The sequence below is a fragment of the Perissodus microlepis genome, chromosome 9, assembly GCF_051167445.1.
Source record: "Perissodus microlepis isolate ML-2025 ecotype Zambia chromosome 9, ASM5116744v1, whole genome shotgun sequence".
Classification (NCBI taxonomy): Eukaryota; Metazoa; Chordata; class Actinopteri; order Cichliformes; family Cichlidae; genus Perissodus; species Perissodus microlepis.
The window spans coordinates 16,539,092-16,566,676 of record NC_140469.1 but is presented as its reverse complement, the minus strand read 5'-3'; the positions used below and the strand labels follow the sequence as shown (position 1 = coordinate 16,566,676).

General features: G+C 40.3%; 1 protein-coding gene across 1 annotated transcript in view; it reads right to left on the bottom strand.

The window, feature by feature from the left end:
• LOC146380292 (uncharacterized) overlaps nt 1–15,847 on the bottom strand; it is a 59,953-nt gene extending 44,106 nt beyond the window's left edge. Inside the window, exons 1-2 of the mRNA XM_084939271.1 lie at nt 15,726–15,847; nt 10,517–10,568 (exon numbers count right to left, since the gene is read on the bottom strand). The gene's annotated coding sequence lies outside the window, so the exon portion shown is untranslated. The remainder of the gene's footprint in view (nt 1–10,516; nt 10,569–15,725) is intronic.
• Between the last annotated feature and the right edge of the window lie 11,738 nt (nt 15,848–27,585).

Sequence of the window (27,585 nt, the reverse complement as noted above, 5' to 3'; positions counted from 1 at the left end):
GTCACGCAGTGCAGGGGCACTACTTAAAAAGTCATTTAGAGAATTAAGATGCCCCCAATCGGGCAAAAACACCACGCTAAATAAAACAGCAAATAAGTGCCCAGCACAGCCTTGAGGCGTCCGCTGTTGCCACTGTTGACCTGTCTCCTGCAAACTATTTTGTTTTGAAGGTCTAAATCTGCTCTGGCCTGTTTAATCTCTCACGGAGGTCTCATTAATTAAGCGGTTTCTGACGGCACACTGATTCCCTCAGAGGGAAAAGCAAAATATGGCCACACCTTTATGCGCTCTAATGAGAACCGTAATTCCCTTTGGCTGGGTTTAGCTACATTTGTTCAGGAGCTCCTACAAACAATAGAAAAAGTGCCTATCTCAATATTTACAATGCAGGTGTCCTCTTTGAAGCTTGCCCCTGACCAAAATAGGACTGAAAAATCACCTGCAGCAATACGGGATGACAGATGAAAACACACTTTTCACAACGCGATCTGTAATAATTACCACACAATTACCTCTGATTACTACCGTATTTTCTGCTTGCTGCATATATTATTGTTTTGCTACCTGGAGGCCACAATGCTAAAAAAGCTAGCAAGGAGTCGCACAAATTAATCCACAATTAATTTGTTTTTGAGAAGTCCCTTAACCCTCCATCGGCCAAGTTTCCCACAGACCTGATGGACTTACTCTGTAATTTTGACTGTAAAGGGAAAACATGTAATTCTCATCTTTCAGGAACCATTTGATTTTTTTTCTCCAGCCCAAAACTGGTTGAGGAACAAAGTAATGTGAAGCACACATGGTAAAATCTATCCAGAGCGGATTCTTTCTGTCTGTGTACACATAGCAATACCTTACAAATACCTTGTGCTGCTGTGACACACTGAAAATGCCCGTAAAGGTCACCTTCTTTCCCAAACTGTTTGAATTTTGCCTCTAGCACAAACGGTAATGGAGTAACAGCCATTTAAAGAGTGCTTGTAAAATAGGCCCACCAGGTAAATAAAGGGTTACTGATGTACAACTGTCTTGGTTACTAAATGACTTAATATGACTTAATTCGTAATTTATGATATACTGATCAATCAGTAAGAGGAAGCAAGGTTAGACCTGAAAGCTTGGGGTTAGTGTGACTCATGACTTTTTAGATGTAGACACCTTCACAAAGGGTACAGTGAAGCAGCACTCCAGTGATGCAGGTCTGTATCTAGCCATTAAAATGGATAATCTGAGCAGGTTACACAGATTATATCCAGATTACTAAGCACTGCTCCTGCCGCTGATCGTCTTCACAGCGGCTCGGAGGACACACTTATGGACACTCAGGGCCTCTGGGACTGAAATCATTGGATAGCGAGATATAGAACTGCTCGAGCTGCTAATACAGAAAAGGTGGACAGTGGGCACGTGAGCGCCAGCTGGTTTAGTATGCTGTGCTGTCAATGAGGGGAAATGTGAGACCTGCAACACACATAATCAAAAAATCAAAAAATATCTTTAAAAGAACTACAAAAGGTCATCAACACCACAAGTTTAAGTTACACTGAAAAGCTATTTTTCTAGCTCATTAGTTTGTTTAGCTCATACAGGATTTACTATTAATTGCCCAATTTATAAATGCAAATTGCAAAAAACGACATGCAATAATTTTCTTTGACGAGGATCATTTTTACAGTAAAGGTTCTTTAGGACAAATGGGATGATTTATGTTTATTTTTTACAGTTGAAGTTAGTTACATTTTATTCGTTTTATTTTGTATTTTAAACTCAGATTCTAATAGTCTATTTCTATAAGAAATTGTAGTTGATGCTATGCTATGAAATGCAGATTTAACAGTGTTTTAAATCATCTCTGGGGTGTCTTAATTAAGAACTGTTTGAAATACCTCCTGAATAAACGGTAACTGTCCTGACACTGGTAAATACTGCACTTGATCCAGAAGTTTCTCCATAGGATCAGTGTGGGCTGATGCACTATGGCAGTGTGCTGTGCTGAGAGTGACATCCTGATTCCTGAGCTTCTGCATGAGTCAGTCCCATCCTTCCATCTCTCGTGGAGGCCTCAGCCCTCACGTCTCATATCAGCCTGACTTTGATGGACACATGGTCCCCCTGTGCTTGGCAGGACGGTCTTTTGAGGAACTTGAACAAAAATGGCAACAGTGATCGGGTCGACACTCTTCCCCGCCCCCTTACGCAAAATAAAAGAAAAGAAAAAAAGAAAATTGCACACCGTTTTTTCACTAGGTGATGGTTCGTGAAGAAAGACCCGAGCACTTCAACTTACAATCGCCTTGACAACATTGGTAAAAGTTATTTGTATTTATATCTATCATATAAAAAGTTAGGTGAACATATACAATGATAAATACCTGACAGAAAACAAACTGCTGCTGTATCTATCAAAATAACTGCAGTGTTATTCAGTTAGTGTAACAAATAGATGTGCAGCAGACTATAAACACTCTACCTCACGGGTCTGAGCATAACTTGGATCGATTGTGCACTCAGAACATAATTGCCAACACATCACATACAGTGCTAAAACTCTTCATACTCTTAATTCAGCATGGCGGCACACTTGACTGAAGCAAGGTCTACTCCTTCGCCAACAGACAAAGGGAGTCCTTCACTACGTCTGTGTCAGTCTGCTCATCCCATTATATCCACTCTGCTGCTCCCAGTCATCAGCTATGACGAGCCTTCACCTGAGTTGACAGGTGACTGTCCTGAGGCAGCGCAGCGCCCAACAGGGAAGCCTTAACCTGCCAACTATCTGTCAGTTTCCCAAAACCAGCTCTGTCATGTCATCTCCTCCATGCCAATCACGGTGACACATCAAGTTTGTGTCAGGAAACAGTGTTGAAGATTACAATCTAATACAACACTGCCCTGAGCAAATGGGAGGGGCAGGCAATTATTATGACACGGCGATGGTAATGTAAATGTTGGCAGGTCACATGAAAATAATTACAAACAGGACATTTCTTCCTGAGGTTTGACTTTTGTCTGTGCAGTATGAGGGGTGATGATTCAAGAGGGCAAATTCATAACAACATAAAAGATTTAACACAAAGATAAAGACAAAGATGGACGTTATTCAAATATCATCTTCATGCTTCATATTTTGCTTCCATGTAGCCAGACTTTCTGGCTTTTTTCACTCATTTTCCATTCGGTCCTTGTGCCTTACCGTTTTCATAAGAGTGGTCTTTGTTTGTTTAATAAGCCACTTTATCGTGACCTGAATCATTCAAGCATAAAAAGATCAACCAGACTCGTGCCTACACATCTACTTTCAAGATAATTAGAATTGCACCAACTTTTGCCTAATATACTCTATTTCCATTTATTCCATTTATTTCCAATTTCAAAAGTCGCTCCACCTATTTCCCATTTTCCAGGCAACACATAAAAACATTAGGGGCGGTTCAAGACTTTCACGCATAAGTTCATATAAAACAAAACCTCAAACTATATCCCTGTTGGTACAATAATAGTTGACTTATAATTTAATTAACTGAAAGAAAATTGATCAGTAATTGGTGTGTTAGTATGTCAACCATATAAATCATTTGGAAAGCACCAAAAACCTCTAAGACAAATTCTAAAATAAAAGTAGGGTGAATATTTTAACATCTACATTCACAGAGTGACTTGAAGTATGACTCCTAGTGAATGCTAATATATCCCAGTATCTGTTCATTACCTGAAAACAATTTTGTTAATTCAGTGTAACTGCTGTGTCTTAAATCTCACTGATCCATATTTACACTTGCTAATTTGAGTGCATTCACGCTTAAAAACAAAAGTGGGTATCAAAAAATTGATGCTGTACACTTCTTACCCTCAATGTTCACCATCTTGGCTACACAATGGAAAAAAAGTAACTACCAACTGAAGGATTGCTTGGTAAGTCGAGAGATAGTATTAAAATATGGATATAGATTCCAAAGCATAAAAACAAAGACAGAATGGAAACACCTTTGACCTGCATTCTACAAAAAGACCACCAGATAGCGATGGCTAAAAACCTTTTGGTCCCAACAGATGTCAATGGGAAACATCTTTCTGTCGTGACCTTTGTAAACACTTTCCTGTTGGCTTTATGGGCACAGTAACTCATTTGGGTCATACAGAAATCAAACTATGAATATTTCATGAAATTTGGTCAACCTGTGCTTCAAAATGGAGAATTATCTGTGTTGTGAAAGCGGACACCCATTGGCTAATGGGTGACTAACGAGTGACTTAAGTGTGGCTCAAGTCTTTAGCCAATGAGCCGCTCTTCCTCATCATATCTGGTTTTGTAGCCAATGGTGATGGCAGAAATGTTTATCAGAAGGTTTAAACTGCCTGTGGGTGCGGTCTGACCACCACAACCTTTTTTTTTGGTGTTTTAGTTTGTTAATCATTTGCCTTCAGTCTGGAAGAATTTAGTTTTGTGAGTGTATCATCAGAGGATTGACAACCTGTAAATATTTGCAAAAATGCAACAGATGCAAAATGCACATGACAATCATGTTCAAAAATAAAATCTATAATTCTGCATAATTGTCTAACTTTATAATCTGGATGTAAGGAAGTGTAGGCCTGGTAGGTAAGTAAGAGATGTAACTATGCAAGTTAGTAAGATTAGGTTTTCCAGCCAAAAATGGCTCTTGAATGAAGGTGACATTATTTTGTGAACTACTATTTGCAATTTGATGAAATATATTTTATATCTGTATCTGTGCACTTCTCATTGTGACTCCCCAAACTCTCACATTTCTGTTGTCCTTTGTTTCTGACTAGACTGAGATTCATTTGCAGAATGGTAAAGGTTGAACTGACCTAGCCCTGTAATCACCGATTTTTGGGTGCTGGGGGGGAGCAAAGCAGTCTGTGCCATATGGCTAACGATTACAATAATAAATCAATTTTAGGCACCCCGTCATAATTTATCTAAGATATTATGAATTTTTCCATTCAGTTGTTTCCAGTTACTTGTCATGGCATTCCAGGAGCTCATTTGAAAAGTGGCAACGAGGCAAGCAGGCAGAGTTTTAACCCACTGCTGAGATTTTACATGGGACTAATCATGAATCATTGATTGATTGAAACTCTGTTATCAGTGGAGGCTTTTTCCTTCCCATATGTAAATGAGTAACCTTTAGGAGGGCTCTGAGTGGCAGCTGTGGCAGATGGGCAGTAACTGTAATGGGGTGGAGGTTGGCCTGAATAAATATCCCATAGTCTGGAGCTTACCTAGTATATACACTGCCCATGGAGGCTTCATGATAGAGCCTATGCCAAAAGAAAGGTTAAGACTACAAAACAAGGAGTATCTGGGTTGATTTGCTGATTAGAGAAAATCAGTGGAGGGGGACAAGGATTTAAAGTGACCTAGCAGCAAGATGCAGCCTCACTGACTCTTAATTCTAACTTGTGTCAAAAGTGTGGACTTCAAACTAACAGTGCCGTTATGTGGATTCTATTGGCGTTCAACAAAATAACAATAATGATACATAAAAATGCTCTGAATCACATTTAGTATGATATTTTAGATCATACTAACTTTAGATATTTGGGATTCAGGTATTTGTTTTACTTTGATATTGCAAAGCACCATTTGCTAGCAATAGTTGGTGCAACTTTCCCAAAGTGCAGGGTAGGAGAGTAGGGTTAGGGTTTGCACATATGATGATTTAAACCTCACAGGGTTATTAGTGCAGCAGAGAAAAGCAGACGTGCAGGAGGAGAGCTAGGGCTTTTTAGAAAAATCCAGTTTCATCAAAATTTGTGATGGTGTGCTCTCTTATTTTTAAGCGTCATTCTTTAGACCCCCAAGCGTCCATATTAACAGACACATAGTACCTTAAAAATTATGAAGGACCTAGTACTAGTAGATGTCTAGACAGTCATAAAATTCAAACGCCCTGTTAAGAAAACAGTGTTAAAAAATAGATAAGTTTATCTTTAAGTGGATGAACAGAGATGGAGCCAGTGTTAGGTGTCCATCTGAGGCACTGAGTGATTAAGCATTTTGATTTGATGTAATTAGTTAAAACCATAAACACAGGGGAGGACATCACTGAGTACCACCTATTTCAGTTTGAGACTTTTGAGGAAGAGAGAAGCAAAAAGATTTTTATGTAGAAAGAAAGAGAAAGACGGCAAATTCATCGGGAGAGAAAAACTAAGACAGGCACAGAAAGTGATGAAGACTCAAAAGTAATAAAAAGCCGCAGAGACAAGTTAGGTCACCCTGCTCGTGATCTGAAAGCCACACAGAGAGCAAATGAAAACATGGCAGCACAGACTCAGGCCTACTGAGAGGCAGAGGTGGAAATGCCCATTTTCCCCCACAGCCTTAAATTATCGTGACAGCCAGTGGCTTCTTGCTACTGCAAAAGTGAGTGATTAGTATTATCGTTTAAATTGTAATTTGGCAGTTAATTAAAGTGACCTTGGTGTCTATTGCTGCATCTGTAAACGGGCAACCAGAGTGCCGTTCCGTCTCTCAGCCGTCTGTGAGGCCGTTGTCACCGGGGCCCGCTACAGGATTAAGTCACCCTGGTGACAAAACCAAATTAAGCAGCTGTCACCGCCTACCTGCAGCTCGGAGCTTAAGATGATCAACTTATGACCGGTCGGGGAGCAGAGCCTTTTCCTGCTCTCCCTCCTCCCATTATCATTCAGTAATTTATGATTAGTTTTAAAGGTTTTTTTTTTTTTTGGGAGCATCATTAAAAGCACGATGTTAAGAGCGCGTTGCATGAAATCATCAGTGCCACGTGTTAATGTCTGATGAAAAGTCTGTGACAACATCTTTAAAACTCAGTGGAGTGTCTTTAACAATTAGTTATGTAGCTCTGACTGTGGAAAATTGTTCGCTGCAATTTCAGAGTCGGACTAAAGCGTGCAAAATGAAAAATAACAGAAATGCAAATGTTTGAGATTGCTGGCCTTTAATGTTCTAATACTGACTGAGGGGAACTGCTGGAAGGTGTCCACTCGGTAAACAGCAGGATTTTATGATAAATATTTCATATGGTGATGTAAACTAAAGTAAAAATGGACATACACGGATAAAATATGCTCACACATTATCCCAAGAGAAATACATTTCTATAAGGCTGCATTCTTAATTTATTGACCGTATAAATGTTTCATACTCTCAAAACAGTTTAAGGTAAAAAAAAAAAAAAAAAAAAGAAAATCACATGAAACTTGGAAATTACATCTCTGCTAAACTTGTTTCCTCTCCACTTGCCTATCAACTTCAGCTTAAGGCTCACGATTTGTTGGATATAAACAATTTTTGTTGTTTCGTCTCTGCACACCAAAATCTCTGGATTTTAAATCATTCAAGATATGACAGAAGAACAACTATTTGCGAATTGCAGTCATTTTATACTCAAACTTAATCGCACATCTTTTTTTTTATATAAGCAGTCAATGACTGCTTGAAGCATAGAGCCTATGGACAAAACCTGATGCTTCTTCAATGAGTTGAGAGCAGGTGAGTTGCTTCTGCAGTATGCTTTAGGTAATTATCCACTGGCACTCTGAAGCTTTGACCAATCAGAGACCTGGCTCCACTGGCAGCCCTTTATACCTATGTCACAACATTGCGTCCAGCATGTTTAAAGGATAATGTGGTATATGGTATCATGAAGTGTTTCTCTCCTTCTCCCCACTTTTCTCTTCCCGTTATTCTCGTACGAGTTGATCTTGGTTTCGTCTATTCAAAAAGATTTTCAGTACCATGGAGACTTTTTTTAGATGTTTTCTGGTAAAGTCTAATTTGGCCTTCCTCGTCTTGAGTGTAGGTAGTGGTTTGCACCTTGTTGTAAAAGCTCTGTATTTATATTCAGGAAAACATTGTTTGATTGCAGAGCATCACAACGGTATGCCTTCCTCCTTGAGGGTCTTCTTAACTTGGTCATATTTTTGTGAGGTTGTTTTTCTTAACCATGGAAATAATTCTGTCATCATGCGCTTTAGTTTTCTTCTGTTGTCTTTCAGAAATTTTGAATGTCCTGAGCTGGCAGCAATGCACCAGATTGTTCAAATCTTTGCTCTCTGAGTTTTTTTGGTTTTTTAGCCTAATAATTGCTTCCCAGACTTACACTGATATCTCTTGGGGACATGTATTTAACATTCTAGGGGAAAGATATTAAATAGAAATTTAACATTTTGAATTAACTTCATCTATTATGTCGGCTTCATCTGTCAAGAAATAACAGAGGAACAGGCTTCACCTGGCCAACATAACTGTTGTCACTCAATTGTCAAGTTGAATTTAGGCCTCTGAAAATTGAGACCTATGCATTTTTAAAAAAAATGGGTGTAATTCCTAAACAGTTAATGCAAAATTGTGATGAAACTCTTCGAATAAAAAGTATGGATTTTAATTGTTTAATTTCAACCCCTCTGTGGTCGTATCCACAGACAAGACTACAAATTATGGACGTAACTGTCCAGGAAGATGGCATCCCATTGCCACATGGATACCTCATGATCTAAAAAGTCTAAAATAAATAAATAAAGCGTCAAGTTAAAACTGTGGATAGATATTTATAGGATTTTATTGGCAACTACCAATAAAAATATCAATCCAGTTCTTTTTTTTAAATTCTTGAATTCTTGAATTCAAAGTTTAAGTGTGGAAAAAAAGGTTTACAGAGCTTTTCAGTGTCAAAACAACAGTTTTGTTAACTATAAGCGCAGAATAAAACCAGAGCAGAAGAAAAAGACTTGACAAAAATCTTTTGTTTTGCAATTTGTCAGCATTGATATAAAGAACCAATAAATGAGGAGACATGTGACTCCAATGCACTGAATTATATTGAACCAGGTTTTATCTGGAACTAGTTCAAGTCAAATCTCTAACTGAACGCGCTTTTCATTCCTTTGGCTTTCTGTTGCAGCCTCATTACCACAAGCGCACTATTACTAATGTTAACCTGTCCCAGTGTAAATTTCTCTATTATGCACATCAGGATTGATGGGAAGGGAGGAGATGGCATGAAACTTTGTTACTTTTTTACTAATAAACAATAGACAAACTACAAGTCAAAGATAAAGCCCACGTTTCACTCTAGCTCAGTACTGTGGATGTTACAGTCAGAAGGCTACTTTTGACCATGGAACCAATAAACATCAATACAGATGATACAGAGTGCAGGACCAATACAGAGTTCATGTTACAACAAACACTGCTGTTGTTAATGAAGTGACTCACATTTAAAGGCCACATATGTGCACACAAATGTCACACTCATTCTTGTCAGACCTGTGCTCAGCCCGATATTTTAAAGCTATGAGAATTACATCCTGTTACCAACTCAAGTATGCAAAAACAATTTTCATAGGTTATTATAAGTTGACGCTGAGTCACTATCACATTTTCATGGCTTAGAGTACCGCTTGAGTACAACCGAGCCATTATTAATGCTATCAGTAATATGTCAAATGTATGAAAAAGGTTATAGCAGGCGTCCAAGCACTCAGACATAATCAGCCAAATAACTCCAAGAACCTCTGTGATCTCTTCGCAAAGCAGAGCCTTCAAATGATGCTGTCCTCAGAGACTGTGATCACAGGATTTCGCTATAGTTAAAAAATGATGGCCTCAGAATACTTCTCCACAGACTCATCAGCCTGAAAGACAACTGCACGCAGATTTAACACTCAAGCGTGCAGCTTTACGTAACTGAGGTTAAAACAGGTGGCAGGAGATGCAAGGGGTGGGTGAGTGGGGAGAGTTGGTGTGGGAGACATCACAACAAGCCCTCATGATAAAACAGGCCCATACAGACTGACAGCAGGTAAATTGTATGTCAGCAAGGTCTGCATTTCAATCCTTGCATATTTTCAACAGGCCCGGATGAAAAGCCTCCCTGCTTCGCTGCCTGCAAACAGTCTGATTCAGTGCTAACTGTTTTTGATTAAAATGTCAATAAGGCTGTGGGCTCCTTTCATCTCTTGGGGCCCCAAGCTGTCTGTCTACTACTCACACCCCCAGCCCCCACAAGCAGGGTTCGACTCGTGACATGGGCAGCTATTTATCTACTCTGGGAATTGTGTCAGGTAATAAGCCCGGTCTCTGGGGAGCATTTAGCCTGATAGGAAAAGCTGATTGGGACAAAAGGCCCCTGAATCTCATTCTGCCTCCCGCAGTAGCAGGTGACTGCCGAGGTAAACACAGTTCTCTTGGGATGAAGAAAGGCACAGGGAAGATTTGGGGTAATACACAGTGGAAACAAGCAAGTGTGTTTAATCAGAGCAGAAATTGTGATTCATTGAAGAGGAAAGAAACACCCAGGGTGCTGTTTGCCTCCATCATTAGCAGAAGATACAGTAGTGGTAACATTGCACTATACTTGCTCTAAACATAAAAACAAACCCATAAAACAGAGGAGACTTGCTACCCTGGTACATTGTGACGGATTTTATCTGCTCACCAGAAGAAGAAAAAAGCCACGAACTGATGTCATTAAAAACTCAGCCAGTAGATTACAACACTTACCCAAAAACAGGCACATGAGGATGCTGTCTTGTTTGGCTTTGTTTGTTTGAGCCTGAGAGAAGCAGAGAGGAGAAGGCAGGATGGTCAGAGCAAGCAGCAGCTGTATCCACAGATGCTCATGTAAAAACATCCTTATTCACATGTTCCCCTCCACTTGTTTGTTTCCTGGTAATTTAGCCCTTCAGCATGAGAAAAAAAAAATGCTGCTTTGTTGTCATACTAACAAGGCAATTAGCAATCATTACAAATTTCTACTCTGGGTGGCCTACAGGCAGATACTGGTAATGATTTCACCACATTATTTAATCTACAATTCATGGGTCTGAGAGCACATGTAAGACAATAAGACATGCATAAAAGTTGAAATCCTGAATCCTGGGCTAAAAATGTATTTTTCTGCCACCACTCCCTCTGCCATATCTTATTAACCCTATGTGCATAATAGATCTCCAATATCTGCATAGTTTAGGTGAGCGCGGGGCAAGTGTTTCAGGTAAAGCAGTTAGGTGGAAATTACAGCAGACAGGAGGCACTGACACCAAAAAGGGTTATAAACGGTGCTCCCTACTCCCCAAGGACGATCTGTCACACTGCAATCACCGGTAAGGCCACCGGGAGACCAGAGCAGACCAGAGGGAAGGGAGACGAGACTGCTGACAACTAAATGACAACTACACATAAAACAGAATTGGTTACATTAGAGAAAGTGCAACAGTTAAAATTTGCCTAACAACTTTAGTCATGTGGCTTGGCAAAAAAGCAGCAGACGCCAGAAACCAGCCCAGGTTGTAAACATAACCATAAACTACGAGCATTTAGTGTGGCTAGCAGGTTGGAAGCAGCTTTTCACAAAGCTAGCTGTTAATTAAACAGCTTCAAACACTGTTACTGACCTCTGTCACCGTCCTTGCACTCAATACAGCCAAACCTTCCTCTGTGCAGCTGGCATGATTTCACCACGCAAAAATAAATAAATAAAAACGGAAAAGAAACAAAGAAGACTTCCTGAATCAAATTTAATTTAATCTGATTAAATCTGGATGATTTCATAGGTCCAGTTTGACAGCACCTTTATAAACATCTGCATCTAACCTAACTGACCGAACCATAACATCAGTCAGAGCACAAACACAGCCAACATGCTAATTTTTCAAAATATGTTAGTTGTTTTATTATGAAATGTCTGCAAGGGCACTATACTACAAGGACAACATGTTTTTTTTTAAAGCCCTGATCTTACAATGACAAGAAAACCTTCAAACAACAGACTGTATATTAAAGATGGATGCTGCTTCTGGAGCTGAAAAGAGAAGCCAATGCAGAAATTCCTCAAACTCACGAGTGGAGGATGCTATTCCTCTAGTTGTAAAAATAAGTTCGACTGTCTAGGAGAGAATGACTCTAATGTTTATCTGTTTTATGACCTCAGTAAACAGTTTCCTGATCACTTTATGTTTCAGCAGCTAGCTTCAAATCTTTTTAATATAGCATGAGCTTGAAGATTATGGCTCCATAAATAAAGCACAGGATTCTTTGAGGAGTGATTTTACAATCTATCCTATCCTGTCACAGATGCTGGGTTTAAAAGATTTAAAGCCACTAATATTTTCATAAATATTTGTGGTTTTACTTCTGTGCAAACAATCTTTATGTGGGAATGATAGGTGTGCAAATCTAAATTAAATTTGCTAATGAGTGAATCTATAACCTCTGGTTATTTACTAAAATAACCATAGCAGATGCACAACCTCCACTTTTCTCCATGTTCATGGTCGCCAGCTCTCTGTGGCCTCATTTCATATGCAGGTTCATCTGGCTCTGGACAAGCGTGGGTCCTTGCTGCAGAGTGGCCCTACAGTCTCCAGGGCCAGGCCCTCTATTCAAGGTCCCCAGGGGCCAACCCCCTACCCTGCTTACCTGCTTCAGTTAATATGAGCAAGCTATGGCTGCCATATGTGAAGCTGTAGGAAAGCAGATGCTGTTTTTCCATTTGTGAAATCAAGTTTTTGGAAAGCAGTCAGCATTTTGATGGTCAGGCTGAAGCAAGTGCAAAGGGGTGAAGGCAGCGGAAAGGCAGCAGGGACAGTTGTTTGGTGTTTTGTGCACATACTGCAAGGTCTCATCATAACTGCGAGGATGTGAGGATATGCTGATCTCGCAAAGTGAGGGCATGCCATTGTTTTTAATGCGTCAACTCCTGCATTCATCCATGAAAGTTCAAAGACACACACACACACAGGCGCAGGCATAAACACAGTCACGATGTGTATCTGTCTGTAGCTGAGCAGTTCCTTTGTCAGTCATCTGCTGATACTGATAGACAATACGGGGTTGAGGATGCGTGTCATAAAAGAGAAAAGCCTGAGTGAAATGACAGACTCTCTCGCCATTGCCTCTCCTCCACTGCCTCCATCTCTCACTCTCCCCAAACATCTCACCCACAGCAGCCTGGATTGCTATGACAAGCCTGACACCTGTCAGTCATGCACTCACAGACAGGATGGAGAGGACAGCAGCATACACAGGTCCACATGTTAGAGCAGAGCAGTACTGACCTCACTTTACCACTCATCCACACACACACAGTGCACAGGTAGTGCTGCTACACTGTGACACTCCTGATGTGGCCACTGTGAAACGAACGGTTTTTCCTAACGTGGCTGTGTAGCATTTAAAGCAAACAGGGAAATTATTAAATAAAACACTGGTAATTTAATTCCTTCTGCAACAGTCTGACAGCAATAATCCATAAAGTAATGTGTAATGTTTTGATGTGTATAATATTAATGCTACAATTAAAGTTGTGCTGACTCGATGTTTGAAAGGTTAGATTTCACACGATTATGTGCCAAAGCGCCCAACGACCACCACCACCAACTCCCTCCTGGCGACAAATTTCATTAACAAACCTGATGTATACAGAACGCGCAGCCACACTTCAAATGGAGGACATAAATTTCAGCCTGTGGGGTACAGCGGTCACATTACAACTAATCAACTGCTCTCCCTGTACCGTTCTGGGAAAAAAAAAGTCTTCTTCTGTTGAGATGGGTGGGGGAAGATAAAGGAAAATATGACGCTTTATTTCTAATCAGCATAAATTACTAGCATCCATCAGGTGAGGCTCAAATTAAAATCCTCATCTGACAAAGCGATGGGAAATGTGCGAGCTCACTCATGAATCAGTGTGATTTAAGCCAATCATAAGACGGCCTCAAAGCCAAAATTCACACTAAGGTTTAACCCAGTTGCCCCTTCTTTACATTCTGTCACTAAATCTTGAAGGGAATGTGTGGTTCTGAAAGCCAGACAGGGTTCAGACACAATCGCAAAGGAAAACAAGTCCTGGCTTCATCGTTAGCGCATGTATCAGTGGCTGTGTTGCTCTGTAGCCTTCTGTACCGTCTAGGGGTTGCGCTGATCTATTTCATGCCAGACATTTTGTCACAGTAGGGAAACCTCGGGTCTATTAATGAGGGCTGCGTTCTACTTAGAGGAGGTCATGCTTTTGCGCATGCTGGTTAACTGTCATGGCTGACAGGGACACTTAATGCAACTGAGCCATCATTAATCCCACCTATGGTCTCCCCAAAGCAGACAAAATGTCTGGTTTGAGAAAGGTCTATTAGCTACCGCTGCAGCTGATGATACTTTGCTTTATTAATCTGCTAGCACCAACACTGCTCCTGCTCTGAGGTCAAGTGGATCGCCTGCTGAAACAAACCCAGCTGGCAGTTACTGAACATTTCTCTTAAGGATTGCCTCCACGCTCTTAACATGTTAACATATTCTCATGCTTTTTTGTTGTTGTTGGGGGTTTTTAATGAGACATCCTGAGAGAAACAGGCAGTGAACACCACAGTCAAGGCTGCACCAAAGACCCCCCCAAAAAAAAAAAACACTTAAAAAGACAGATAGGGTTTCACAGTATCAAACTAGTGGATCAAATCCTGACAACATGAGGGGCAAGGCCAACTTGTCAGAGCTGGCAATTACAGAACAAGGTTCATCTAACATGGGCAACACATTATTAGCTGCTGACAACACCAGTCAAATCAAAGGATGTTGTCTTTGCTCTATCTTTTCACTTCAGCTCAGCGTGAGAGTCTTTGCTGCTGGTTTGCTGCTCTCATTGACTCTGTTTCACTGTGTGCACGTGCGCCTGTTAATCCTCTGCTCATCTGCAGAGCTCACTGTGAGACACACACACAGAGTGAAGCAGACCCACAATGATCATCTTAACTTCACTCGTTCTACTATTTCAAGTACAAACAAAACTCCCAAACAAATATTAATCTAAATGTTGTGTTTAGTTTTGTTTAGTTTTAACAGAAAGCACCTGCCAGTGTCCAATGTGCTCCAGGCACTGTGGATTTTTTCAAAGTGCTCTGACTTTTTCTTTTATGACTTCTTGAAAACAGTTCCCTGTCCAATCCTCCTGATTCACAAAAAACTGTGAGTCACAAAACACACAAATTTCAGCAGTGTGGACCTGCAACCAGCAGAGTTGTTCCCTCCATGTAACAAGAAAACATGTAAGTGAGTGGGGCTTGTGTCCAAAGGCATTGTGGGAGTGGACTTCAGGCAATCAAGTGGAGAAGCGAGGTGGAAGACTATTTTGCATATTGTTAGATCCAACCAAAAACACTTGCATTTTTATCGGCAGGCTTACAGGGTGTGAGGCATGAGCCTCTGATCAACCAAGGCCTTAGGAAACATGAGCTTGTTTATGTTTTACAGCCTCTTGTCATCATGCAAAATACTCAGCGTACCTACAGAAGAAGGTAATAGACATGCACATAACTGTACTCCTTGTGCAAAATGTATTATTTCATGAAACTAAAGTATAGCAGAAACACTGCAGAATAAACGAGAACTCTGAGAAATGTCAAGTAAAATGCTTACAGCATCAAAAGAGCAACCCTTCGTTTACAATGATAGACACGTGGCGTCCCATGAACTCTGCCAAAACATTACTGTACTTGCCAGAAGCTCAATGACAGTACAGTAATGTTTTTATACAATATGGGCTCCACTTTAAACGAGACATGTGCGTAAAAAGAGGCGAGAAGAACGGGAGGTTGTATTTAATAGGAAAAAAAAATCTAAATGTGTATTAGTCTTGACAAAAAAGAAGAGTGTTTATCTGAGATACACGTTTGAAGCAGGCGTGAGAACGACAGCAGTGCATAGTCGAAACTTGGCTTACCTGGACTACCTGGTATTTGCTGTAACTAAGCGGGACTTTATCATGTTGCAGAAAAAACACAAAAATAAAAACGTCTGCTGTTAAGGGACATTTTTCTAAACTTATTCCAACCAGAAGTTCAGAAAATTAAAAGACTAAAACGGCTCTGCTCTGGCTAAACAGTGAGCTAATTGACAAGCCCCGCCCACTCCCAGATCCTCAAAAGAAAACGTGGAAGGATTGGTCAAATTTAATCTTGCTATTTTTGGTTTTTTATCATCTGTCTGCTATTTTCATAGGTCAGAGTTATTTTTAATGTTGTTGTTTTTGTATTAAAAGACCACACAATATTAGTCATTAAAAAAGGACACTTATTAAGAAGCTAAAGGTAATAGCTTTGGTTTTACTAGCAAGTTAAAGCCAAATGTTTATCAAGAGGTGATTGTTATCTCACTGGTCCTTAAAAAAAACCAAACCCCTGAGTATGAGATATGTTTTTGCAGCTTGGCATGTAAAGGCAGAGATAATTTTTGTGTCTTTGTTGGCTAAATGGTTTGTGTTAAATCATACACCAACAGCCATCCCAAGGAATTATGGCTTCAGTGTGTTGCCTGCTAAAACTAATCTCAGAAAGACTGTAGTCCTGGCAGTCCAAAGATATACCTTTGTCATGATCATTGATTCCTATGACTCTGAGTGAGGCACAGAGTTGTTAGATCAGAACTAGCAACAAACTTTCCTCACCTGAATAATAAAGCATGCATCTAGACTTAGAATGGAGAGAAGTTTAGAGTCACTTTGATACCGATGTTTCATCTGCTCACTATTATGCAAATTACCTGTTGGAAAATATTGCACATAAAGATTGTTAATTTTTTAAAGATACAGGGAACATCTGGTCTTTTTTTACGATATCAATGATACTTCAGTTTAAAATAGAGTCAGAGGAGTGTGGAATCTGTTCTCGGCCTTTTATGTGGCTTTATTAAAGGCTACGTTATTAAAACGCTGTAAATCTCCTAATTTCTCTGCTCATAAGTCACAATAACTTTCACTTGTTCAAATTCACATTTTAAACAAATAGCCAGTAGGTGGTGTTTACTTTTAAACTTACTGATTTCTATATCTGAAAAACGAGTAAATAAATTAAAAAGTTTGTCACTTTGTGTTACAATTAATTGCAAAACTAAAAAGTGTACCTATTTTAAGGCTGTCTTTTTCAGTCTTTTTCTTTTTCAGTACAGACAATAGCAACATCTCTGCAATGGTGCAGAGTGCAAAAATGTTGGAATAAATTATGGAATAAATAAGGGATCGATAACTGGTTACTATACAGAGCCATAGTTAGAACTTAGCTACATAGGAGTCAGTTTGAAGCACATCAACAGTATCAGACATAATTCTGCTTTATGGACTTTAATCTTACATCTGATATTTATCAGCAAAATAAAGCCAACTGAGATTAGCTGAATTTTAAGTACTATTATTTTAACCTAAAGCGTGATGACCTGATGAGAGCTCTGATGTTCTCGTACAACGTCCAAACCAGCCACAGGTCGCAGATTTAAAACTGTAGTCACAAAGATAGCACACTCTATATATGAGACATAAAAGCCACTTCAGTGTTTTACAGTTCAACTTATGAAACTAATTAGTGTAATTGATCTAATTATTAGTTAAAGTGCACATATTTAACATTGGTAAGATGTTTAAAAGTGGATGATTAAGAGTACCCTGAAACACCTCTATAAAACATAGGAGGTAAAGAGAGACTACAATGGAACACATCCAATTAATCAAATAAGTGCGTCAATTAACTAAGTGAGTGCTTAAGGGCAGCAGTGGAAGAGAGGACAATAGATTTTCTGTGAAAGTACTTAAGGCCTCACATTTTATTAGATCTAAAGAGTGAAGATGGTTAGGACCCCGAATCCAGATATACTATGTACAATAAAAATGCCCACAGCTGAATTTATAAGATAAAGGCAGAGCAATGTTTAAAAGCAAAGTTCAAAAAGCATAGCAGAAAAATTTAGTACTAATGGAAAGACTTACTGGGTTTGTTTTTGCCCAACATTTTTGCAAATGACAATATCCTGAGCTGATTGTGAACCGTGTGGCAGGGAGTTCAAAGACAAGAAACGTATCCAATCAGGGCCACCTTGGAAGCAGCTCTCCCTGCCTAGATTAGTTTTTTTTTTTTTTTTTTTTTGAACAGATGGCTTTCAATTTTGAACTTTTGCACTGGTGCAAAAAAAGCTTGGAGAGTCAGGCTGTTTTTCTCACATCACTGACAGAAGCTGCACATCAGATGAAGGGGATGTGTGAAATAGCATTCCCAAGCATTTTCTGTCTCCATGCTCAGGACACAAACACGCACATGCAGGCAAGGTGCGGAGGCCGGACCATGCTGCTTCATCAGATGCTTAAACAAAAAAATATCAGAGGGAAGAAATTCAGGACAAATGCTCCTCGCACTGTAAGGCTATTTTACAACAATGAGTTGTATTATATGCTGCACAGTTGTGTCAGGCTTTGTGTGGTTGCCTTTGTGTGAGTAAATCTATAGTTAGATAAGCACATAGAGGCAAATCACAGGGGGTCCTGTCGTGTCAAAAATAGATTACGAGTCAGTTATTTAATGTCTTACTACCACCATCGGCTGATATTGTCCCACATTAGCAGCATCATGTTCTCAATTTTCCCCCAGTAGCATTGCTCGTCCTGGCAGCCAGCTTGCCCACGCCGGCACGAGTCGAGAGGACAACTGGAGAAAGATCACAGTTCAGGCTCAGTCACATGGAAAATATGGAAATCAGGCGGTGCACGGACGGACCGCTGTGTGTTCCCCCTGTTTCAGCAAGCTGCCACAGTTTGACTGACAAACTGACTTTTTGAGGGGCTTGTGCCCATTCCAGTCAGAGTTTATTGAAGGTGATTTTGATCTCCTCCATGAGGCCACAGCAGTGGTGCTGCCATCTGTCACCTTGATTGCATGGCGGCCTCTCTAGGGGGAGCGCCATGGCTCCTGATCGTTTACAGATTGTGCTGCTTTCGCCTCCATAAGGGCCACATGCACAGGGCCAGATGGTGAGCATACACGCTTATTATGAGTCTTTATCTCTGTGCAGGAAGGAGTGGAACCATTAGGCCTCCCTCAGGATCTCCACTCCTCTCTGCAGCCATGCTGTTCCTCCACAAATACAGTCCTCTTCTTCAGCTGTCACGCACACATACCCGCATAAGCACACACATAGCACACAGGACCACTTGTCAAAAAAACAAATACAGATCTACTCAGGGCATTCGATGGCTGTGTTAATACATCTGCACACTCACACACACACACATGCATGCACACACAAACACCTGTTTCTAATCCTGAATAATAGGAAAATATGGCATGCGGCAAAATGTTAGGTGGGATGGCTGTTGGTGGTATTCATTGTCATGTAATAGACATTGTCATTTAATGTGTGACTTCTAAGAGCACTGACATATGGTGTCAATGTCACACCTTTATAAAATACAGCAACAGTATCCTGCAGGATCGTGGAAAAAAGCTGTGTGACCACATGGGCCGGTGATGAACACTAATAAGTGCCTATAAAGAGGCATCCGTGTGTGCGCCTGGAAATTGTCATATTAAAAAATAATCAGAGCACTATGCTGCGCAATAGAGTCTGCGTGCACAAATGTCCATTCATGCACGAGTCTGATTCAAACAGATTCAGCCTGGTATGAGACATTGGCAGGAGGCTGTTGTCCCTATCCCTGACATATGTACTGCATGACCAGGAGGGTGAAGAGTATGTTCAGGATTAAAAACTGACATGTGTAACGTCACCACTCATTTGTCATGCTCCTTTAGAAGCCAAAAGTTCATTCACTTTAATGCCATTCATTGTTTGGTAAACTGTGTGATTATATAGGGAGGCAAAATGGAATTCATAATTATTCAGGCATTTACTGTGTAATGCCTTAATGAGCATTACTAAGCTCTTCATGAGAGGTAGTATCCCACTTGATCAGAGATTAACAAAGAGCATTTCAGTGTATGCTTTAATGCAAAAGGCTTAACTGCTTGAAGCATGGCTTCATTTCTCTCAATTACATCTAATCTAATGTTTGGATTCCCTCAGCAAAGATGCACTATTGAAGCGCATAGCTGACCTAATGACTGTAGAAACACTCTCCTGCATAAATAATGCTTCAAAACCTTCACTGTAGCGTATCACCACACAAAAAAATCTGCATAATTCCTTTGTGTGACTGAAGTCCTCTGAATTTCAGTGCTTGTTTGTTAAGAGTGGGTTGCTGTCAGTAGACAAATGTACTTCATTGTCCTTTGCTGTCCCTGATTTTCTGTCCTGGAGCAATAATGGCAATGTGCTGCAGTTTTAGGACAACAGCCGGCTATCTGTGAGGGTGAGCCCCCTCGTCAGTCTCCAGCACGGTGCACAAACTGACATACTGTATGCCAGCCTGTGGTCATATTTCAGCTTAGAGCAAAGCAGAAACTCTCCGCAGCCAGACCCTGCAATATGACTTTGATCATATCAAAGCAAGACAACTTTAAAAATGACTGTAAACCCATCTTAATGTGTATTAATTAAAAGGAAATAGCTCCTGGAATGTTTTTAGACACATAAGCACGACACCTCAAATTTCACATATAAAATCATCAGCTGACAAGCTAAACGACCACGTGTCACTATTTAATATCACTACAGTAAATATGAGCATAATCACTCATAAAAGAAGGTCACCAGGGCCTTCAGGGAGTTTACTGTGCTGAGATGCACCTGAACTGGACCCAACTGCAGATCAGTGGGGTATCATGAAAAGTGCCACAAGCACCCAGCCCTTGCAGGCCTGTCACAGACTGAAGGTGTCACCCGGGAAACAGCAGTTAAATTAACCTCCGCGGGCTCCAACCAAACAAAGCCCGCAGCATGCCAGCGCAGTCCACCCCAACCCTCGTCAGTTTTTGCCCGGTCCACGTGATGGGGTGATATCAGTTAAGTCAAATGAATATATTTTAAAGTCAATCAGTCATTTTGCTATGGCAGGCCACAATCCAGTCAAATACATTTAAAGAATGGTGCTATTTTCCTAGTAAGGACTACGCCTCTGTATGAGACAAACATACTGATGGAGCATTGCTAACATCCAGGCCCTGCTGAAGTGAAAAACACCAATGATTTTAGTGTGGAAATCGTAAAATTCATATTCCTCACAATGCGCTGGTTGTTTTATAGGGGATTTGGTGGCCAAACTTCCATGTAATTGAAGAGGCATTGGTAGACCCCACTGGAGACATACCATTGGAGCACACCAGAGCTGAGTTACTTAGAAGAAGCTTCCTCTTGTTTGCGTTGGAATTAGCACTGAGAGCATATACACACATACACACCCATTTCAGCACACACTCAGTCTCAGCCTTTTTCACCCTTCTGCATCAATCTGTTCCCAAGCTGTTCCCACATTTTGGTGAATTTCCCAGGCTTATTTGTTGGCAGAAGTGAATACTGGGGCTGATTACTTTAGCGTGAACCCATCAAGTCTGCCCAGGCTGCATGCTCAAAAACCAGCCACCTTCCTCTCTTGCGGTGAGCTTCTCAAAAGAAATCTGAAAGGCGCGGGTGCAAAGTTGCAAGATACAACATTAACGTTATTTTAGGAAATACAAACAGCGACGGTGTCGTCCAAGACGCCACGGCATCTGCATAGATCTTAAATGCAGAACAACCATCAGCAACAAATCCAAACCTCATTAAAGAATATAAATTCAAAATCTATTCTGGCACTTAATCCATTGCAGATTTTCCCCCTCTTTCTGTCTCATAAATTACAGTTCTGGTGCACTGTGCAAATATTACCAAGCTGTAAGACAGCTGTGCCCCATTAAAATGTGTTATGGTTGCTGATTTCCTACAGCACATGGTCATCTTGCCAAATCTACAGCCAGCAATTAGCAAAGATGAAATGTTTAATTGTGCCTTAATTTTGATAAAATTTATCTGTCAGCCATCCTATAATCAGGCATTATGCTCACAAATCAACGTCAGCAGATTTAGGGAGGGGAGATGTCCACTAACCTGACAGACATGTCTAGATGTCACTGCCCTGCTCTAACTCCTCCTGGAAACAGGAGGGTATGTTAATACTCATTAGAGTGCTGAGAGGATAAAACAGAGGGCTTCATTTTACTATCTGTGATATTACGGAGTGGATGCTATTACTGTCCAGACAGGACTCTATGCAGTTTGATTATGCGCATGCTCATGCAAATATTTTAGAGAGCGTTGCTCTTCAGTTTACTGCGTGGTTTAAGAAACAAAGGCTGCACGAGCCACTTGTCTCCCTGTAAACAGGTAACAAGATGAGAGCACGTGGGTGATCTTGTCAGAATCACAGGACAACAGGACGAAAGCATTCTCTGACAGATGGATGTCGGCAGTGCAGGAGTGGGAGAAGGTCACGATGGGAGAGACACAAAGCCTTCTACAGCGATTTGGGGGGGGTGATTTCTCAGGGTGCTAAACCATGTAGTCCTGCCAAAGCACGGCCAAGGCAGACTGAGAGGGGCTGCTTGTGCCTCTCTTGGGGGATACAGGGACTCAAGATGAAGCAGTGGAGAGGAGCTCCCACTGAAGCTGAGAGTGATGGGTAATGGTAATGGTAGCAATTGATCAGCGGTGGACTATTTAAGTGCTCAGCCAAGTGAAAATTCGTATTCTGGTTGAACTCAGTGTGGCTTTATGCATCCTTGCATAAAATCCTCTGATTTTCAGTAACACAAAAACTGTCACATTTGCTATCCGATTTTATCAACTTCTGTTAATGGTAACTTATATGTTTGAGGGTTGTTTTGTTTTTTTCAAATAGAAGAATACAGTTAGATCAACCTTGAACTGAAACAAAGTGTGTTTGTGAGGTAGCGTGCGATAAAGGACAGCAGCCGTTTTGCATATTTATGACTAATGTTGTCCCCGAGAGAGCCCCCCCCCCTCTCTGGGGGCATTATGGGTGATTATTGTCATCTCAATGCAGCCAGTTATTCACCAACATGCACCGCATAAAACACATCATTACAAAGGGCCACGACAGGAAATGAGATATGGGGCAGGGCTCCAGGAGCAGCCCTTTCTAATCACAATGGCCAACTGTCACCTTCTGCATCCGCTCGTCTGCCACAGCTTTAAGCAGCAGTGTGGAAGGATTTCACTGCAAACTTTTGAGTGGCTCTGCAGTGGTAGGACATCCTGCATAACATGTGGCACCCATGATAATTACGGCAGAATTAACACAGGCGGGTTTATAGCCCTTCTGCCGCCAGGAGATTGCTGCCAGATAGACACAGGCCTCGTGTTTGAGCAGCATACTTGGGTCCAGACGCCCACCCGTCTCTAACACTTCTCACTACAACAACTGTTCTGGAGGAGAGGACCACTTTCAGCAGAGCTGCCTGTCACAAACCCTCTCATCCTTGCAGCAAAGTCTGAATAAATTGAGAACAGTTCTTGGAAACTGGCAAACACGGGGAAGCCAAATGAATATTGTTAGTGCTAGACTTATAGTATACATTTCAAGTCAGTATCAAGCTGGCATTCACTGAGGAAGAAACCCTATTTGTGGTTTGTCGTGGCCCAAATATTAACATATAATTAAAATAAGTTAAATAAAGTATACATATATGTATATGCTTATTTCCTAGTGATTTAATTTTCTTATTCACACATTTTTAATTCACTGAAGGAACAACCTGTGGGATAACTTGGACAGAAACACAGTCCACTTTACCGTGAACCAAGCCTTTCATTCTGCAGATGACAGAACACAAGCGATCATCAGTTTCATGTACTGTATATATGGCAACTTGATAACCAGGCTCATCAAAGCCTTTGTGTTCTCCCATACGGAAACAGCATGTATAAAGCCGCACTACAAGGGAGAGGACATCAGTGAAGGCGAGCCAGCCACCCTCTCGTCCTTGATTTCTTGGGTTTTTGTTCCGGGATTAAAGAAGAATCTTTGTGATTTGCATTTAAAAACATCGTGATCAAAAACAATTACCCTCCTCCTTCTGTATTTTTCTCACAACAAATGAATCAGATTACAGGCCTTGGTGAGCACTGGCTTCTTATGGCCTTGTTGCACTGACAATATTTGAAGTTTCCTGCAGTAACTTCATTAGGCATATTTTGTCCAGAATTAGTGGAGCGTGCTGAAAATTGCTAATGACAGATGTTTCTCCACACTGTCACACTCCTTGTATCATTTGATTTGGAAAGCAACATACGGTGTTCTGCTCCATCAGTATGTCACAGACTGTCTGCAAACAGCTGGTCATAACTCAGTTCAGTGAAAACCATTACTTTCCAATGAAGTGTTGGATACGTTCCAAATTGGGTTTTGGCATGGCCTCAGCTGCACCCGTGATGCAGTGCAGCCCAGTACTGCAGGTACACATGGAGGAGAGAAGGAGGGGTGAAGGGAGAAGGTGAAGAGGTTTTCTATGAACCCTCTGTCTCTCTGATCTCTAGCCGAGAGGGGCATCGGATAGTGGATAATATCAGATATGGCAGATACAGCGCAGAAACAAAGACGAGAGCTGAATACTCTAACACTGCCTGATGATTGTAGGATAACTTTTTAAAAGATGGTTGCTTTGACGCTACGCTTTAACAGTAGCAAATGTTAGCTCAGAGGTACTCCACTAATCCCTCACCTTAACAAAAACCAAATCCCAGCACGACAAACACAGGGCTAAAAACTCCACATACTGTAAGGGCAGCATATGAAGATTGTAGTTAGCCAGGAAGCTGCTACTTTAAGTAGAAGGAAATTAGCCCATAGCTATGTTAGCTAGAAGTTGCTTTCTTCCCAGAATTTGATGAGTTTGGTGGCAAAAGGACATAACTGATACCTTAGTTTAACACTGATTTGGATAATTGGTAAAAAAAAAAAATCAGGCTGAGTTTAAATGAATACCATATGTGACCCAACATAGGCAAAAGTCAGCCAAAGAAACACAAATGATGCAATCGGACAATTTTCCAGTGTTTCTTATCTTATCTTTATTCTCTGCAAAGGCCTTGAGGCAACTGTTGTTGTGATTTGGCAATATATAAATAACATTGAAAAGAACTAAATTTAATTGCAACATCTCTGAAAAATGTTGTTTATCGAACAGTTTCTGATGCATAAACTGCAAATAAACAATAGACAATTTTGCCCTGCATTAAATGTTACTGAACTACAACAATCCAAAGAATGGACACATATTAACATCAAGTTAAAAATAGAAAAAAATATTGATAAATAAAATCTGCTAATCAAGAAGTTTTGAAATTTTAAGAAACATAACAATATTTGTAATTTTAAAGTAATTAAGACAACGAACGTGTTTAAATTGTTTGACTTTTGGAGATCTTATTTTCTTTCTTTCTACTCATAGACCTTGAGATTTTTAATGGCACTGCCACTGCACACAGAGTTGACTCAGATTTGCTTGGGGAGGTTTGAATTCACACAAAAAAATCTACAGTAAGTCCAGTTTTGCATGGATCAATACAAATTACAAATGGTCGGGCAGCTAAAATCACAGAAATGGTACCCGGCAAAATATGACTTAACTTCATGTCTGAAGTTGGGGATGAGATCCTGTTACCACGCTTTCATCTATCAGTTAAATTTAAAGCTTCAGTAGGATTCAGGTAGATTAACTTTGTTTAGCATAGAGCCTGGTAACAGGGGAAATGGCCAGCTTGGCTCTGTCAAATGTGACAAAACCTGCAACATAAGAGTTAGTTTGTTGAGCCAAACAATGATGAAGCTTACAAAAATAACAAGCTGTGGTTTGTGGTGCTGTTTCGTTTCTTCAGTTCTTACATTTTCTTTGAAGAACCTCATAGTCAGACTGACTGTTTTCTTCATTATTCCTGTCTTTAGCCTATCAGACATTTCTCACACTGCTTTATGTCATCTAGCAGGACAGAAATAGAGCATTTAAGTATATAATTTTTGTACCACAAATATTTCATTTTTCTATTCTGCGAGAAATAGGAAGGTTTCATTTAAAGACCTCTTAGAAAAAGAGACAAAGAAAAATGTTTAGCTATAAAAACAACATGCAAATGAAACAGGCTAAAAACAGGCTTAGTACAGTTTGAAACCCATATATGCAGTAATTATTCCTGTAATTATAAGGTAAAGATTCTGGGTGTTGGGCTGCAAAGCTCTGGCCAAGAAGTCTGCGTTGTGTGCCAGGACATCTCGCAGCTCAGCTGCTGCCTGCATGCAGCAGAAGTGTCATTGACACCTCGCTCCATCTCTAAAGATAAGGCAGTAATGACGTTCTGTATTCCTGGGCTTGTCGAGCCTGGGTGTTAGTCACTATTTGGCCAAAGTGGTAAAGATCCCAAGAGCAAATTAGCCTGCAGACAACATATGCTGAATTCATCTAAAATTGTTTATTCCTGAGCGTCCCTCTTTTTATTATAAAAGTATTATCAGGAAGGTCAGAAGGGAAAATGAAGGATGATTATGCCCATGAAGATTATATAATATAAAAAGTGTTCGGATTAAATGTGTGCTGACATAAATCCATCAGCAGTCAATCAGTCAGCGATTCATTACATTAAATGACACCATCATCACATTCTTTAAAGGCTCAAAAGCACCGGCACCTGAGGGACCTTCATCACTAAAAACATGAAACATTCTCATTTACTGCATCAATTCTGCAACCATTGGCAATATCTGGTCCTTTTATGTCTTCACCAACTGCATAACTGTGTAGCTGTTTGGTTGAAAACCTGACAAAAGAGAAGCGAATTGGATTAACGAAGACAAATATGTGAACTCGGTTGTATGAATGCGGTCATGCTAGTCCCCTTGGATGGTATTTCTGCTGCAAAGGGCTGTTCTCTCAATCATTGTAATAAGGCTGATCCCAGTCAGAGCTGTGACAGCTCAGAGATGAGGCTGCCCTGTTTCTATACAGCACAAGAGCTGGCAAAATGATTGGAGTAACAAACTGCAGCCTATCTAGGAGCGCTCAACAAACTGCATACAGCAGCACATTTCATTTATCTCTTACAGTCAAAAAAAAGACAAGGCCTTAAAATCAGCCATCCTAATTTTAATGATTTAAGTTTTCTAGACATCAACGAGTCATCAATATCATCCCTTATGGCAGTTTGATAAACTACTGTATACTTATTTAATTTGAAAAATAAGAATTGATGGTCACTTTCAATCAAAGCAGCATAAAAAAACATGTACCTTTTGTGAAATACATTAAATTCAAATCCCTTTAAATCTTACCCAGCAGATGTAAACATGAGTCTATATTCCTCCTTACACAAAAGCTCATTCATATAGAGTTAAGAAGCTGCACTGATGTACACAGCAGTGTTATCTCATTATCACCACTTGCATTGTTCGCAGGCCATAAGCAGTACAGTGGAAGTACATGAGCAACTTTAAGGGATATCATCCCATTAGGCTGCTAAGGATAAAAACCCTTTATTTCTTGTATTAATATTGCTTCTATGGAGAGCAATAATGTGATGTTGTTTAGCCACAAAGAAGTGAAAAATGAAACATCATTGGTGCTTTCATGGTCATGTAAGCATCGAGCACACTACCCACAAAGCATGTAATGTCCCTGCTTTTAATGGCTTGTTATTTATTTTGAATTGCAAAAAGGCATGTCTAATCGAGCTCTTCCTCACATCGTCACCGCGTGTGCTGCACAGACACACACTCGTGCTGTAGGTGCCTTATTAAGGGAAAAGTGACAGCACTAATAATGCTAACATAACTAATTACCTCTAATAAATGAAATATTTGACCATTTTAGTATGCCGAT